The sequence below is a fragment of the Psammomys obesus genome, unplaced genomic scaffold, assembly GCF_907164565.1.
Source record: "Psammomys obesus unplaced genomic scaffold, mPsaObe1.curated_primary_1811, whole genome shotgun sequence".
Lineage (NCBI taxonomy): Eukaryota > Metazoa > Chordata > Mammalia > Rodentia > Muridae > Psammomys > Psammomys obesus.
The window spans coordinates 56,920,877-56,936,709 of record NW_026591086.1 but is presented as its reverse complement, the minus strand read 5'-3'; the positions used below and the strand labels follow the sequence as shown (position 1 = coordinate 56,936,709).

General features: G+C 42.1%; 1 protein-coding gene and 1 pseudogene across 1 annotated transcript in view; one reads left to right on the top strand and one right to left on the bottom strand.

Annotated features, from left to right (window-relative positions):
- Hs6st3 (heparan sulfate 6-O-sulfotransferase 3) overlaps positions 1–15,833 on the bottom strand; it is a 713,852-nt gene that overhangs the window by 478,375 nt on the left and 219,644 nt on the right. The window lies entirely within an intron of this gene.
- The window catches only part of LOC129678879 (voltage-dependent anion-selective channel protein 1-like), a 16,220-nt pseudogene continuing 6,294 nt past the window's right edge, over positions 5,908–15,833 (top strand).

Below are 15,833 nucleotides of genomic sequence, written 5' to 3'. Positions count from 1 at the left end.
CCTAAATTTAAAAAATCCATGATGCAGATCTACACAGAACAATCTCCAAAGAGAAAACTCAATTGGCTGAGAAACACTTTAAAAATGTTTAACATCCCCACACACCAACAGATACCTGATTAAACAAAACAAAACAAAAAAACATTCAATGGGAAAAAGAGAGCATCGTCAGCAAATGGTGCTGGTCTAACTGGATGTCTACATGTAGAAAAATGCAAATAGATCCATATTTATCACCCTGCAAAAATCAAAGTCCAAGAGGATCAAAGACCTCAACATAAAACAAGACACATTAAATCTGTTGGAAGAAAATGTGGGCAAGAGCCTGGAACTCATTGGCACAGGAGAAAACTTTCTGAACAGAACACCAGCAACTCAGGCTCTAAGATCAACAATTAATAAATGGGACCTCATGAAACTGAAAAGCTTCTGTAAAGTGAAGGACACTGTCATCAGAAGAAAACAACAGCCTACAGACTGGGAAAGGATCTTCACCAACCCTACATCTGACAGAGGGCTAATATCCAGAATATAAAAAGAACTCAAGAAATTAAACACCAACAAACCAAATAATCTAATTAAAAAATGATGTACAGAGCTAAACAGAGGATTTTCAACAAAAGAATATCAAATGGAATAGAAACAATTAAAGAAATGCTCAACTTCCTTAGTGATCAGAAAATTGCAAACCAAAAGACTCTGAGATTTCATCTTACGCCCAAGGACATTTGCTCAACCATGTTCCTTGCAGCTTTATTCATAATAGCCAGAATCTGGAAACAGCCCAGATGTCCCTCAACTGAAGAATAGATACAGAAATTGTAGTACATTTACACAATGAAATATTACTCAGCTATTAAAAACAAGGAAATCATGAAATTTTCAGGCAAATGGATGGAACTAGAAAAGATCATCCTGAGTGAGGTGACCCAGACCCAGAAATACACACATGGTATATACTCACTTATAAGTGCATATTAACCCTATAATATAGGTTGAACATACTCAAATCTACAGACCTAAAGAAGCTAAACAACAAGGAGGACCCTAGAGAGGATGCTTAATTCTCATTTGCAAGGCAAACAGGAGAGACACTGGAAGCAGAAGAGAGGGAACAGGGTGGGAACCTACCACAGATGTCCTCTGAAAGACTCCACCTAGCAGGCCTGCAGATTCTGAGACTCACAGTCAAACTTTGGGCAGAGTGCAGGGAGTCTTGTGGAAGAAGTTGGTGAGGGAGACAGAAGGACCCAGATGGGACAGGAATTCCACTCGGAGACCAACAAAGCCAAAAAATCTGGGTCTAGGGAGGCCTACAAAGACTGATACTCCAGCCATGGACCATATATGAAGAGGACCTAGACTCTCTTTTCAGATGTAGCCCATAGGCAGCTCAGTCTCCAAGTGGGTTCCCTAGTAAGGGAAGCAGGGGATGTCTCTGACATGAACTTGGTTGCCTGCTCTTTGAACACTTCCCCCTGGAGGAGTGACCTTGCCAGCCCATAGAGGATCTAGGAAGTCCTGATGGGACTTGATAGGCTAGGGTCAAATAATAGGGGAGGACTTCAACTTTCAATAGACTAGAAAGGCAGGGATAAGGGGGGAAGTGGGAGGGACCAGGAGGAGATGAGGAAGGAGGCTAGAATTGGGATACAAAGTGAGGAAATTGTAAAGAATTAAAATTTTTTTTAATGTTTAACATCATTAGTCATCAGAGAAATGCCAATCAAGACTACCTTAAGATTATCATCTTATACCCATCATAATGACTAAGATTGATAAAACAAGTGACAGTTCAGGCTAGTGAGGATGGGAAGCAAGGAGAACATTCATCCTTTGCTAGTGGGAGTGAGTTGAAAGGGAGAGGGGAACTAAGAAAGGAATATGGGGCAAGACAGCTAAATTAAGGGCCATTTGAGAGGTACTATGGAAATTTAATACAGTAGAAGTTTCCTAAAATATATACATACCTGAAGGCTATCTAAATGAAACCACCAAGTAATAGGGAGAAACAGTCTCAACTTGCAATCTCTTGACACCAAATGAAGCTACCAGTACTGGGATTAGGTTACATTTAATTGGGTTTTTGGCCAAAGGGGTCCTTTTGAAATCCCCAAACCCAGGCATTTTGCCAAGGCTGTAGGTTGCTCTCCCCATACTGAAGGCAAGTCCCCATTCCAGAAAACAGTACCAGCACAACTCACTGAACATGGAGAATTCAGACTGGTGCCTACATAGAGTCTTCATCCATACATTCTAACATCTTTAAAACAAGAAGATACTCAGCATGCTGCCAAAAGAGAAATGGAAACAACAAGCCAACTAGAAACACTTTGATCTACAGTGGTGTTCTACCTGTCAGATGCAATGGGACGCAAAACTAACGGGAGTGACCAATCAATGTTTGACCTGACTTTAGACTCACTCCATGAGATGGAGCCCATACTCACTGCTGTTTCAGTGACCCAGAGCCTCAGACTGGATCTGCACTAGGCTAGAACCTAACAGTACTGTTCTCTAAGAAAGGAAACATGCCATAAAAGAAGGCCTAAGGTTAGTCTGGTACACCTATAGATCAGGGCCTGGCTCAGCCACCAGCAGAGAAATTTCCTCCTGCATGAGAACAAACACAGAGACCCACAGCCAGACATTTTTGCAGTGAGTGTGAGACCTTGGAACACTCAACACTAAGCTGAATGTCTCCATCAAAACCCTTCCTTCAAGGCTCAGGGTGAGGATGTGGTAATAATTTAAGAGCCAGAGGAGATTGAAGACACACACACACACATTCACACACACACACACACACACACACACACACACAAAGCCTTTAAATCAACATGATTGCCACACATATGAACTCCCTTAGACTGAGGCAGTATGCATAGGGCCTGCATGGGTCTGCGACAAATGGGGACCAAGAGCTAAAAGGAGATGTAGACAGATGTCCCATTTCTTACCCAGAAACTATATCCAATTGATAACTACTTACAAATGAAAACCTAGTTTTCTCCAAGGGGATATCACTGTGGAAACACATCAGGACTGGCTTCTTTGTCTTCCTCTGTGGTCTGGCAAGGCTGCTCAGCACTCAGGGGGAGGTGATCAAAGAGCCAGCCACTGAGTTCATGTCACAGACATGCCCTGTTCCCCTTACTAGGAAACTCACTTGGATACTGAGCTGCCATGGGATATATCTGTGCAGGGGTCTAGGTTATCTCCATGTATGGTCCTTCTCTCTCCCTCTCTTAATCAGAGATCTTTTAGTAACTGTTGACCCAGAATGACATCAAGAAATATTAAACTAGAGCCTATTTAGACGAGGTAAGTGAACTTTTAAAAATTTACACACACCTACCTCTGTGGAACATTAATAAATATTGACACACACCAGCCCATAACACACATCAGTGCACATTCCAAAAGATAGATCTCATTCCCACTGTCTCCAATGTTCTCAAGTTATAAATTATAATAAGAAAACCAAGTAAAACTTATAGTCAGTTATTTTTTAAATATGTAAAAGGATCACGTAGCAATAGAAAACATGATAGAAAACCGTAAACATTACATAGTACAACCAGACAGATTCAGCTGAGATATTACTTACTAAGAAATGCATGACTTTAGAGGTTTGTGTTTAATTTTTAAAAGGCTGGATATCATTAGGTTAAGCAGACAAGTTACGAGTGTATAATCGTTGTGAAGCGGGGGCTTGAGGTCATTCCTTCATTGGTGCTATGCAATTAAGCTACCACTGACTGTAAATCCCTGGTCAGGAATATAACAGAAAACACATCTAGACCAATAGTGGTGTTAGGAGAGGCCACAGAGTTACCTCAATGCACCTCCAATTAATATGGAGTCGATGTGATTTTTTGGAGATGACAACTATTGTATCAGTTAGGAATCATTGTGCTGGAAGTGACAAAACAACTCAAAGTGATTTAATGGGCAAATATAGTGTAGAGCATTCAGGAGCGTGGAATAGAGGTACCATGAGTTCAAGGTCACCAGGGGCTTCAGAATAAGGGTGTAAAAAAAGAAACTACTCAGCAACTAAAAATAAGGAAATCATGAAATTTGCAAGCAAATGGTGGGAACTAGAAAAGATCATCCTGAGTGAGGTATCCCAGAACCAGAAAGACAGACATGATATATACTCACTTATAAATGGATATTAGACATATAATAGAGGATAAACACACTAAAATCTGTACACCTAAAGAAGCTAAGAAAGAAGGAAGACCTTGGGTAAAATGATCAATTGTCACTCAGAAAGACAAATGGGATGGACATTGGAAGAGGGAGAAAACAGGGAACAGGACAGGAGCCCACAACAGAGGGCCTCTGAGAGACGCTACCCACCAGGGTATCAAAGCAGATGCTGAGACTCATAGCCAAACTTTGGGCAGCGTGCAGGGAATCTTTTTTTAATTATTTTTTTTATTTTTTATATTACTTACAGTTTATTAACTTTGTATCCCAGCTGCAGCCCCCTCCCTCATTCCCTCCTAATCCCACCCTCCCTCCCTCATCTCCTCCCTGCCCCTCTCTAAGGCTACTGATAGGGGAGGTGCTCCTCCCCTTCTGACCCTAGCTTATCAGGTCTCTTCAGGACTTGTTGCAATGTCCTCCTCGGTGGCCTAGCAAGGCTGCTCCTCCCTTGGAGGGGAGGGGAGGTCAAAGAGCCAGTCATTGAGTTCATGTCAGAAACAGTCCCTTTTCCCCTTACTAGGGAACCCACTTGGATACTGAGCTGCCATGGGCTACATCCAAGCAGGTGTTCTAGGTTATATCCATGCATGGTCCTTGGTTGGAGAAACAGCCTCAGAAAAGACCCCTGTCCCCAGATATATTTGGTCCTTGTGGAGCTCCTTTGCTCTCCAGGTCATACTAATTCCCCCTTCTTTAATATGATTCCCTGCACTCTGTCCAAGGTTTGGTTATGAGTCTCAGTATCCAGTGCAGGGAATCTTATGAAAGAAGGGGGAAGATAAAAAGACCTGGAGGGGACAGGAGCTCCATGAGGAGAGCAACCAGAACCAAAAAATCTGGGCACAGGTTTTTTGAGACTAATACTCCATCTGAGGACCATGCATGGAGATAACCTAGAACCCCTGCTTAGATGTAGCCCATGGCAGCTCAGTGTCCAAATGGGTGTCCTAGTAAGGGGAACAGGGACTGTCTCTGACATGAACTCAGTGACAGGCTCTTTGATCACCTTCCCCTGAAGTGGGGATCAGCCTTACCAGGCCACAGGAGAAGACAATGCAGCCAGTCCTGATGAGACCTGATAGGCTAGGGGCAGATGGAAGGTGAGGAGAACCTCCTCTATCAGTGGACTTGGAGAGGGTTATAGAAGAAGGGGGAGGTAGGGTAGGATTTGAAGGGGACAAGGGAGGGGGCTACAGCTGGGATACAAAGTGAATAAATTGTAATTAATTAAAAAATTTAAAATAATATAAAAACAAAGCTGCTATGCACATAAAAAAGAAAACCAAAGATATAATTTTTTAAAAAAGAAACGAGCTCAAGCATATTTAGCATATTAAGGGGCGACATTCTCTCCACCATAGCCCCATTCTCAAGCCAACCTGGTGAATGCCCTAGTGTCAGGTACCAAAACCCCACACCATCACCAGCCTCACCAGACCCAAGAAAGCCCCCCTGGCTCACCTATTGACCCCTGGAGACAGTCATTTCAAGTTGAACACTGTAAAACTGCCTGTTTGGATAGGCATAAATGGTCCCTAATATATGCACGTCGGGTATGTTATATATGCGTGGGAGGAAAAGTGTGGCTTCTCAAAGATAACCCAGTTTACTTCAGGAAGGCAAGGTGTGCAAGCTTTCCAGCCTGAAGTGAACGTGTTTCACACTGCCCCACAACCCTGCTGCGTGAAGATGATCCAGTTCGCAGCAGCCCTGAGTGGAGTCGGTGATCTCTTGACTTTGACAAAGCTCAGTTCCTGCCTTCAGTCCTGAGCGCAAGCGTTTCAGAAAGTGTCCCTTCACGTGGCCAGGTTCAGCCCCGTGAGTTTTCGTGACTAACGAAATTATGCGCGTGGCCTTCCCAGAGGCAGAGGCTGCGGCACACGGGACGGCGATGAAAGGAGCAAACGTGCAAGCTGCTTGTGCGGCTTGAATGTGAGCAGTCCCGCTTGTGCTCGTGTGCTGAGCAGTGGTCCGTACACCGTCCTGCCAGCCAAAGCAGACCCACCCCTAAGCCGCGAGATAACGCCAGCCCTCGCTCTTGGCCACAAAGTCTCTCACACCACCAGGAACAACAGCTAATGAGACACGCACAGCAGCGAGGGTCTCAGAGCATGGTCAGAGAACCCTGCTGCGCAACGGCACCGACCGTAACGTGCTGATGACCTTCCAGCTTCCAGCAGAACAGGAGCTCAGGGAGGCTCAAGGACTTCGCGTCAGCGGTGGGTGCACGTGGCTGCACAGAGAGTGCACGCGTGCATACACATGCGCAAGGGGGTCCGGGAAACCCTGTGGTATGCCCTGGGTGTTTGCCACCGTTGTGTTTGAGACAGGGTCTCTGACTGGCTGAGGCTGCGTGGCCAGGACCGAGATGGTGTGTCTGCCTGCCATCTTGCCGACCCTGGATTCAAGCTTGGACCCCCAGGCCTGACTTTTTTCCAGAGTTTTAGGGATGGAACTCGGGTCCTCCTGAGGCAAGTTCTGTGCCAACTGAGCCAGCTCTGCAGCAAAACGCAGGTAGCCCTGAAGGGGAAAGGAGGTGGAATGCACGCTCCTTAGCCCAGAACCGAGTGTTTAATGACACTAATGTCCTCCACACCCCCCCGAAATGAAGGGCTACGTGAACACAACAAAATTAACACCAGAAAGTGATCACGTATTAAGTCAGGAGCAAACAAAAGAGCCTTGGGAGCTCAGGGCACAACCTAGAACAATATTGAAATAAAATTGGAGAAAAGTAAATATTTGCGAACTATGCCAAGTGTGTATTTGATCAGAAAATATGCTTAGAAATTATTTTAAATTGTTTTTCTCTGGCAGAAGACTGTGCAAATATTTTGTACAAATATAGGAGAAACATGCCAGATATAATTTATCTTTCTTTCCCTCTAGACAAAGGTTAATTTTCCTTATCTTCCCGGGAAGTCCCTTGATTTTCTATCAACAATAGTCTCTTCAGTCAACATGCATGTGCTGTTCCCATCGTAACACGCTTCCTGTACGGTGTGCAGCAGCAAACTGTCGGGAGCACGGTCTTGGCCTCCCAGAAGAGCGTGTGAATTCACAATCTGTCAACTCCAATAGAACAAGCTCATCGGTGCAAAACTGCTGTGGGAGGGGCGGGGGGCATGTGAGACCCCACACTCGGAAGTCCCCAACAGTAGGTTGGGGCACACTCCGTTGGCAGTGTTCTTACCTAGCATGCAGAGGGCAGAGGCAGGGGTGACAGCAGTTCAAGTCCATTCTCAGTTCCATAGTGAGCTCAGTGCCAGCCTGGACACACAAGAACCCATCCCTAACAAAAGGGAGGAAGGAGGAAGGCTGGAAGAACAGGTGGAAAGAAAGGTAGGGAGGAGGGGCAGGGATAAAGAATCACCTTGGAAGTGGCCTTCACCTCTTACCTGCTGGCGTTACACAGACAGTGTCACTCTTATGCTATCTTTGTGTAAGTTTCACACCTGACTTTCTAGCTAGCATTGAACTAGTATTAGCAGTTAATCACAAAAAAAAATCTGTAAATCATTTAAATTACATCCTATCATTTTTACGGTATTGGGCCAACTATTGTTCTCTCTCAACAGCCTTTTCCAAGTACCAGCCATACATTTTTCTGTTTAACTATACACAATGGAATAACTAACGGAAATAAGATCTCTGTTGCTCTTTAGTGGTGTATGTAATGGATAGCAAATCTGAAGATCACTGCAAATGCTTGCTAAGAAGATGCCAGTAAGGAACTGATCCTATTGGTGATCATGTGCCATCAAATGCTGTTCAGCTAAGTGCAGTGAAGGTCGTCCTAAGGAATATGAGAGTAAGTGTTTTCTTGAAGACTGGAAACCATCTTTGGAGACCAACACTAACATCTTAATAAATGCTGTCTCTCATTCCACACATCATCATATCAAAGTGGTGCATGAACATTTTGGTTTCAATGCCATTGGACTCTCCGTCTCATCTCTGCCTTTAAAATAAATTATTAGTTTTCCATTTCTCAACAACTGATGGAAGAAATGTGCATCCAAAGAGCAGCAATCATGTAAAAACTGAAGTCAAGACCATTTTCTTTCCTCCCACTCTCTAACAGCTTGTAAGCATAATTAATCAAATCAAGCTTCCCTCTCATCGTGAAGAGCTGTAATTTAAAAAACCAAAGTACAGCATCCTTGGAGCAGCATGTATAAAGTATATTAAGAAAATATGTACATGAGTAGGAGCTCATGCCTGGTGATAAATTTTATTTTATAAATCACAGCTCTATATTATGACTTCATACTAGATTAGATTAGATTAGATTAGATTAGATTAGATTAGATTAGATTAGATTAGATGCCCATGGAAGGAGATAACTTAAGATTTGCAATCTTGAATAACTATAAATATTCACAACAAATTAAAATATTTTCTATGTCTCAATAAATCGAAAGAGCAAAATTAATGGACATCACATGCTCAGAGATCATCTTAAATATGTCTAAAGCAACATTTTAATAAAGATATCTTGGCACATTCTTAAGCTCATCATACATATTTTTAAAAAGAAGGAATGGAGGAGGAAGGAAGAGAGAAAGAAAGAAAGAAAGAAAGAAAGAAAGAAAGAAAGAAAGAAAGGAAGGAAGGAAGGAAGGAAGGAAGGAAGGAAGGAAGGAAGGAAGGAAGGAAAGAAGGAAAGAAGAAAGCAAGCAGCTGCAGTGCCGGCATTAAACAAGGGCTGTCTAACGTGTTCCATTCATCCAGGTCTAAAGCGTGAGTGGCTCTTACTAAGATGATTTTTTTTATCACTTGGCAGGAATTACTTAATTATAATGTCTGCGCTTCCATAGAAATATATTGATACTATTTATTCAGTGTCTGTCTATAGACACATAATTGCCAAAGATTATGGGCTCAGGAAATGCACAAATATTACCACTGACCATTTTTCTACCCAAGACACACTATTAGAGAGAGCACTTTCATGTCACTGACACGAATTTTAACACACACCCCTTCTACGTACTTCCTCGGAACCTTCCTAGATTAACTGAATTCAAGACGAGGAGAAATTCCCTTTCCTATGTAGTTATTCCTCTGGGAGAATATAATGTCATTGAATCATCAGTTTGATGTCCAGGTTTTTAAAACACTGATAGGGCTATCTGCCTCTCCTTTATTTTGATCTGAATCAAGGTCGCCTGTCTGTTTTGTACCCAATCCAGGAACAGCTCCAGATAAGCTCCTTCCAGCAGCTGCTTGGTATAAATGATGGTGACAAAAATTATTTGTTAAAGTCAAGATCTCTTATCATGTAGAACCTAGTTTTTCAGTGAAGTAATTTTTTTTTTTTCTAAAAGTAAAGAGCTAATTTGTTTGAGTTAAGCACTTGCCGACAGCAATGCTAGGACACAAGAGGAGAAGCTGTCAATGCGCACACAGAAGCAAGAAGGGCAGGCTGCAGGCGAGCAGAGGAACCGGCTTGTATGATGAGCATTCGTTTTAAAGAGAACACTCACTCAGCAGGGCTGTCTGAAACTCGCTTTCACATGCTCACTTGAGTCAAGAATAATTTGGCTGGATTTTAACTCAGGAAAATAGAAAACTTTGAAGTAGGTAAAAAATTACATTCAAAATTACATTAATTAAGCACTCTTGAAAAAAATCACATGTGTCCTGGGTATATTATAAACTGTGTTTGCTCTGTGAGGCACATATGAACTACAAAACAAATAACAAATGATGATATTTGTAGACATTGTAGATGTGTAGACATTTCTGAGGCTGGGCCTGGAAAGGTAAGTCAACAGCTAAGAGCATATATTGCTCTTGCAGAAGACCAAAGCTTGGCCCGTACCACCCACATGGGTAAGCTCTCAACAGCCTGCAACTTCAGCTCCAGAGAATGCAATGACCCTGGCCTCCACAGGCACCTGCATTCACCACGCACATAACTGCAATAAATTTAATCTTTGATAGAAATTTCTATGGGTTAAAAACCCCACTAATGACTTTTTATGGCTCTTGGCATTCTAAAATTAGCTTTGTGCTATTTATATGGCTATGATAAAACAAAAAGTACAGTATTTTAATTATGTACATGTTTGACACCTGTATGCAATCTGTATATTTATATAAAATTCTGTATAAATTCTGTGGCATAACTTTTACAAGTTGTGCAAAGTGTGGTCTGAAACCTGATGAGAAACAGCCCAAGTTAGAAAAGTCCACAAATGACATATGTGGGGTATCATTTACATTTCAACAACAACAAAATGTTATCAAAGTGTGTTGTCTGCTAAGACCACAAAGGTTAAAATGTTTATAAAATGTTACAAAACTAAATGTTTACTTAAGAAGTAAGTACAAGCCAACCAATATTTTTGCAGAAATATTTATGAGTATATCAAACAATTATGAATGATAACATTTGATAGTCCTGTTTAAATCATCACTAGTGTGCCCAAGAATTCTTTTCCCAAATTAAAAAAGTCATTTGATTTTCCTTCTGTAATAAACTCTTTGTTCATAAGGCCCACACCACAAGATGACGAATAATTTCAGAGGAATTATTAGACACATCTGAACTTAGGATAAATAAACAAAGGTGAAGTCATTTAAATAGAAAAAATACTGAGCATGAAAATGTAAATTATCCCAGAATGGTCCTCCCGTAGGTGAGCTTGGCACCCCCACACTGTCTATAGTTACTCTCCCCTGGCTCCCAGACAGTTGGCCAGTCCGAAGGGCCCTCCAGAGATGTCCCAGCTCAGAAATGATCACATCGGCAGCTCCTCCGTCATCACTCACTGCTATTAAGTAAGGCCAATCTCCATTAGTTGGTCATTTGACAAGACCTTGGCACTGATTGCAACAAATACTTCAGTGCTCCTTAGGTCTAATCACATCTGAGATGCAAAGAAAGGCATTTTGAATCACATTAGTGTCTAATTGAAGAAGTAGGAAGGAAATATTTAGAAACAGGGGCAACTGTGCTGCCCTTTGATGCTCACTCTGGATGAGACAGAGCTTCAGTCTCAGAAACCATCCACCAAGGAGTTCCATTCCTCAGTGAGGAGTGTGGGCAGAGGGGAGTCGATCAGAAAGGAATTGGCATAGGCAGGAAGCCTGAGCCAAAGCGTCTGTAAGCTGAAGATTCTGTTTTTAACTAAATCTTCCTGGTGCTAGTAATTTAAAGTTAGGTGAATTAATAAAATAATTATAACCAGAGTGGAAAGCTCCTGACTGGGTTAAGTGCAGTCTTCATTCTACCACAAATGTATGCAAGTCATTCAACTTCGTCTTTTCTCAAATACCTAGTCATCACGATATTTCCTCATCTTAAACAGCATCCCTTCTGTGCCACAGAGGTAGCGCCCTCTCAGTCCCCCTCCCCCACAGTGCGTGCCCTTTCCGCTTTCTTTCTTATGCTCCATAGATGCCTTCAGAATGCCTCATGAGACACACGTGTGCTACAAAATGAAATGCTATACCTCCAGCTGGAAGCAAACCACAAAATGGTTAGGGTCCTCCCTTACCAAAAACTAGATTGGAAAGTATGGTTTGCTGCCCAGCCCACAAGCTCAGAGACTGGCGGCAGACTTGGCTTCCAAGGTCCCCTTAGACCTGCACTTCTGAGATGTCTGACCTCCCCAGGCTCCCTCACTGCGCTGTCCGTAGACTTTGTCAGAGAAAGATACTTAAGAGTAAAGTAGAGAAGTTAAAGCTTTAAAATGTATGTGGAGTATTAAAGCTGTATTTTCAATTAATTACTGTATTATTATTTCAATTAATTACTGTATTATTTTAAATGATTGACATTGCCAACTCAACCTTCTGGAACAGGGTCAGAAAACTCTTTTATCTTACTATGAAGCAATATGATCACTATAACACATATTTTAGACTTTCCAGGCCCTACAGTCTACATGACAATTAGTCAACTCTACCAGAGAGCATGAAAATAGCTGTAAGAAATATGCAAATGAAGAAGAAAGTTTGCCTTCCAATGAAAGCTTATTTATAAAGTCACATAACAAGACAGACTGAGGCAATTCCTACTCTAAAACAAAATTAGAGGATCAAAGACCCTTAGAACAGGATATGTCACTATAAATCTTACAGCTTTTATTCTGAGCAAAATTATTAAACAACAGTCACTGTTCCTTGAGGAGCACAGAAATTTTAATTATATAAAGAAATTTTTGAAATGAAAACTAAAGAAGGCAAAGGTTACTTCTGATCTATCACAGCTGGGTTAGTTTCTGTTGACATTTAAGTGCTTATCTTGCTCACATCATATATGTCCCATATGTGTAGGCTTATTTTTATTTTTAATAATGTGTAGACATGATTTTTATATTGTAAATGTGCTTCCTTGTCAAATAACTTATATACTACCTTTGTGAGCTATTTATCTATTTAACAACTTTCTATGAGCATTTACCAATGTCCTTTAAAAGCCTTCAATAATTTTTAAAAGGCTCTGTGGGTTTTGTTAAAATCAACAACGATTTCCACAGTTTATTTAATCAATCCTACTAGGCACTTGTCTCCACTCGGTAGAAAAGTTACACTAGATAAAGTCATCAAATATCCACCTTCATTAAACTTGTGTGTGTGATGGAAACTCTTCCAGTGGTGTAAACAGATGCCTCAATAATGAGGCTTCTTCCTGATCTAATCTGAAATACTTGGGTATCTGAGCTACCCCACACCACCTGCCCTCCAAATGTCAATTCAACAGCTTTGTTTCCAGCAGATTTGTCTATGGCATCCTGTTTGCAGGGGTGTCGAGCCTTTTGACACTGCAATATGACATTGGTACCCACAAATGCTCTGGGCCACACCTGTCCTGGGACCATGTGGCCTAGAGCTGCAGGGTAACTGTGTCTTCCTACAGTCTTATCTTCTGACATTCCATCTAACACACACATGCCCGTGACACACACACATGCCCGTGACACACACACATGCCTCTGCCACACATACACATGCCTGTGACATGCATTTTCCTAGAATACCCTCTGCAGTCTGCTCCACCCAGTGTCCATTTTCTCTGTGAATGGTGAGGGGTGTGCTTGTGTTTCTCAATCAGGCACCACCATGAATGGGAAGTCCAACATTAAACAGGTCAAGAATCACTTCTTCAAGTTTCAGCTCCATATTTTCTCTCATAGCAGGTAACGTATTTATTCTCTTCCTGACTTTTGCAAGGCATCGTGGAAGGTAACAAGAACAAGTCAACGAATAAGCCAGCGGGAGTTTATTTTTGTGGAATTTTATAATCTCAACTTACTACAGCCAATAGATTTAAAATTACATACCAGTCTTTCAGAGGCCCTCTGTGGTAGGCTTCTGTCCTGTTCCGTTTTCTCCCTCTTCCGAGGTCTATCCCGTTTGCTTTTTGAATGAGGATTGAGCATCTTACCCAGGGTCCTCCTTCTTAATTAGCTTCTTTAGGTGTGCAGATTTGAGTATGATAATCCTAAGTGAGTATATACCACATGTATCTTTCAGGCCACAGAGGAAGATAATGCAGACAGTCCTGATAAGACCTGATAGACTAGAGTCAGCTAGAAGGGAAGAAGGACCTCCCCTATCAGTGGAGTAGAGAAGGGGCATGGGAGAAGAGGAAGGGAGAGCAGGTTTGGGAGGGGACGAGGGAGAAGGCTACATTTGGGATACAAAGTGAATAAATTGTAATACATAAAAAAAATTTAAAACTGTAATAAATAAATAAATAAAGATTCCATGCCAACAGCTACTAAGCTGTCCTGAAGTTCTCAGTGCCTTGGGCAGGCTTAGAACTTAGCAGGGTTACATCCACAAAGAGAAATATCCCAATGAAGCTTGACATGAGGGCTTCCAGCTGCTCTAGGGCAGGAGGATCAGAAATAAGAGCTAAAACAAGGCAGTTGGGTGAGGTAGGTACATTTTGAAATGCACGATGGATTTAAAAGGCATATTTTCCTGTAGTCTCTAGAGGATTTTAGTAATCTTTATTTTTTTTTTCTTCCTCTAATACAGAATTTCTCTCCCTTGCCTCCTAATGTTTGGTAAAAGTGAAAGCTGCCGGACAAAGACTAGGAGCCTGTCTTCTGCTGAGCTGTCATTTCCTGCCCTCAGATAGGCAGAGGACGCAAAGGTCAGACATGATGACCTCATTCTGTGTGACAGGTCAACTAATATCTATAAAGTTGAAATGGAGTTCAGTAATAAAACAATTTTGGTATTGCTGTAGAACAACTTGGCTGACGCTTCATCTTGATTTGGGCAGCAGACGATTAGGGAAGCCCCAGGATTCAAGGATGCTCTCAGGATGATGATACAGGCTCCAGACTCAGAGTGTGCTGTCAAATGAACCAGCACAGACTCAGGCATCGGGGCTCGGAAGTGGTCCTCTTGGTCAATGACCTTAGATGGACATGTGCCTTATTCTACTTGTGTCAACAGAGAGCCTTCTAATAATCTCTAACAGCCGGTAATGTTGTCCTTGTTCTTGTTTGGTTACATGCATGTGACAAGGTCTCATGAGTGTAACCCAGGCTGTCCTTGACTTCCCTATGGAGCCCAGTGTGACAAGAACGGATCCTCTCCCCTCCACCTCCTGTGCACTCAGGTTACACGCGTATGCCACCAGGCACAGCAACAGCAGACATTCTTAGCTTTTACCCATTTGCTGATTCAATTTTCCATTTTCATGATTTTTCTTTTCCTATCAAATACTGTGTGTTTTGGGTGTTCGCAAGCAATACTGAGTTTACTGGAGTGCAGAGACATCTCATTTCACAATTTCTATTTCAGTTCTGTTAAAAATCATCACACCTCAGCCTTTTAATACAGAAGCAAAAAAGCCATAAAACGGCCATGATTAAGCAAGATGCCTCTCTATGTTTAAAGCTAGCAAACTTGAACATTTCCATAATTGTCTAACTGTGTCATATCCAACCAGCTAAAATAAGAAATTTGTCATTTCCTGGTTCTAATCCAGAGTTCATTCATGGAAAAGTCAGAATAACCACTTTCTATAAGCAGTTTTCATGGCGATAGTTTTGTAAATAGTTTTCAATGAAATTTTAGACATGGAAATAAGTTATTCTATTCATTTTTTTCATTTAAAATAAAGTCTTGATATATGTACTATATGCATGACTGTATGCCAGTAAAGGGAATAGATGCTGAACCAGTAGTAGCTCACTGCCAGGGAGTGCCTCTGCCAGTAGGAGAAGTCATGAATGTCAGCAGTGACGATAAAGGGTCGTGGAGGTGCAGATGTGGACACAAACGCCACACCCTAGGGGAATCAGAAATGTCTTTGTCCAGGGTTCAGCTTTCACGTGCATGCTCCAAACTGACCCTAAGCGATAGAGAGGACCTTCACATTTATAAGAACAAACACCGAGGCAGAAGCAACGCACAGCACAGGAGCTGCTCCGCCTGCCGGGGCCTCTCAAGAAACGAAGGTGGTGACAAAGGCAGATGTGACCAATGGCACAGTGCCTGGAACAGCAGAGGCCACACTGCTTTCACCAGAACCCAGCAGGGTTGTTGTTGTTGTTTGGTTTGTTGTTCTCGTATTTTTCTTTTTTGTCCTTCCTTCCTTCCTTCCTTCCTTCCTTCCTTCCTTCCTTCCTTCCTTCCTT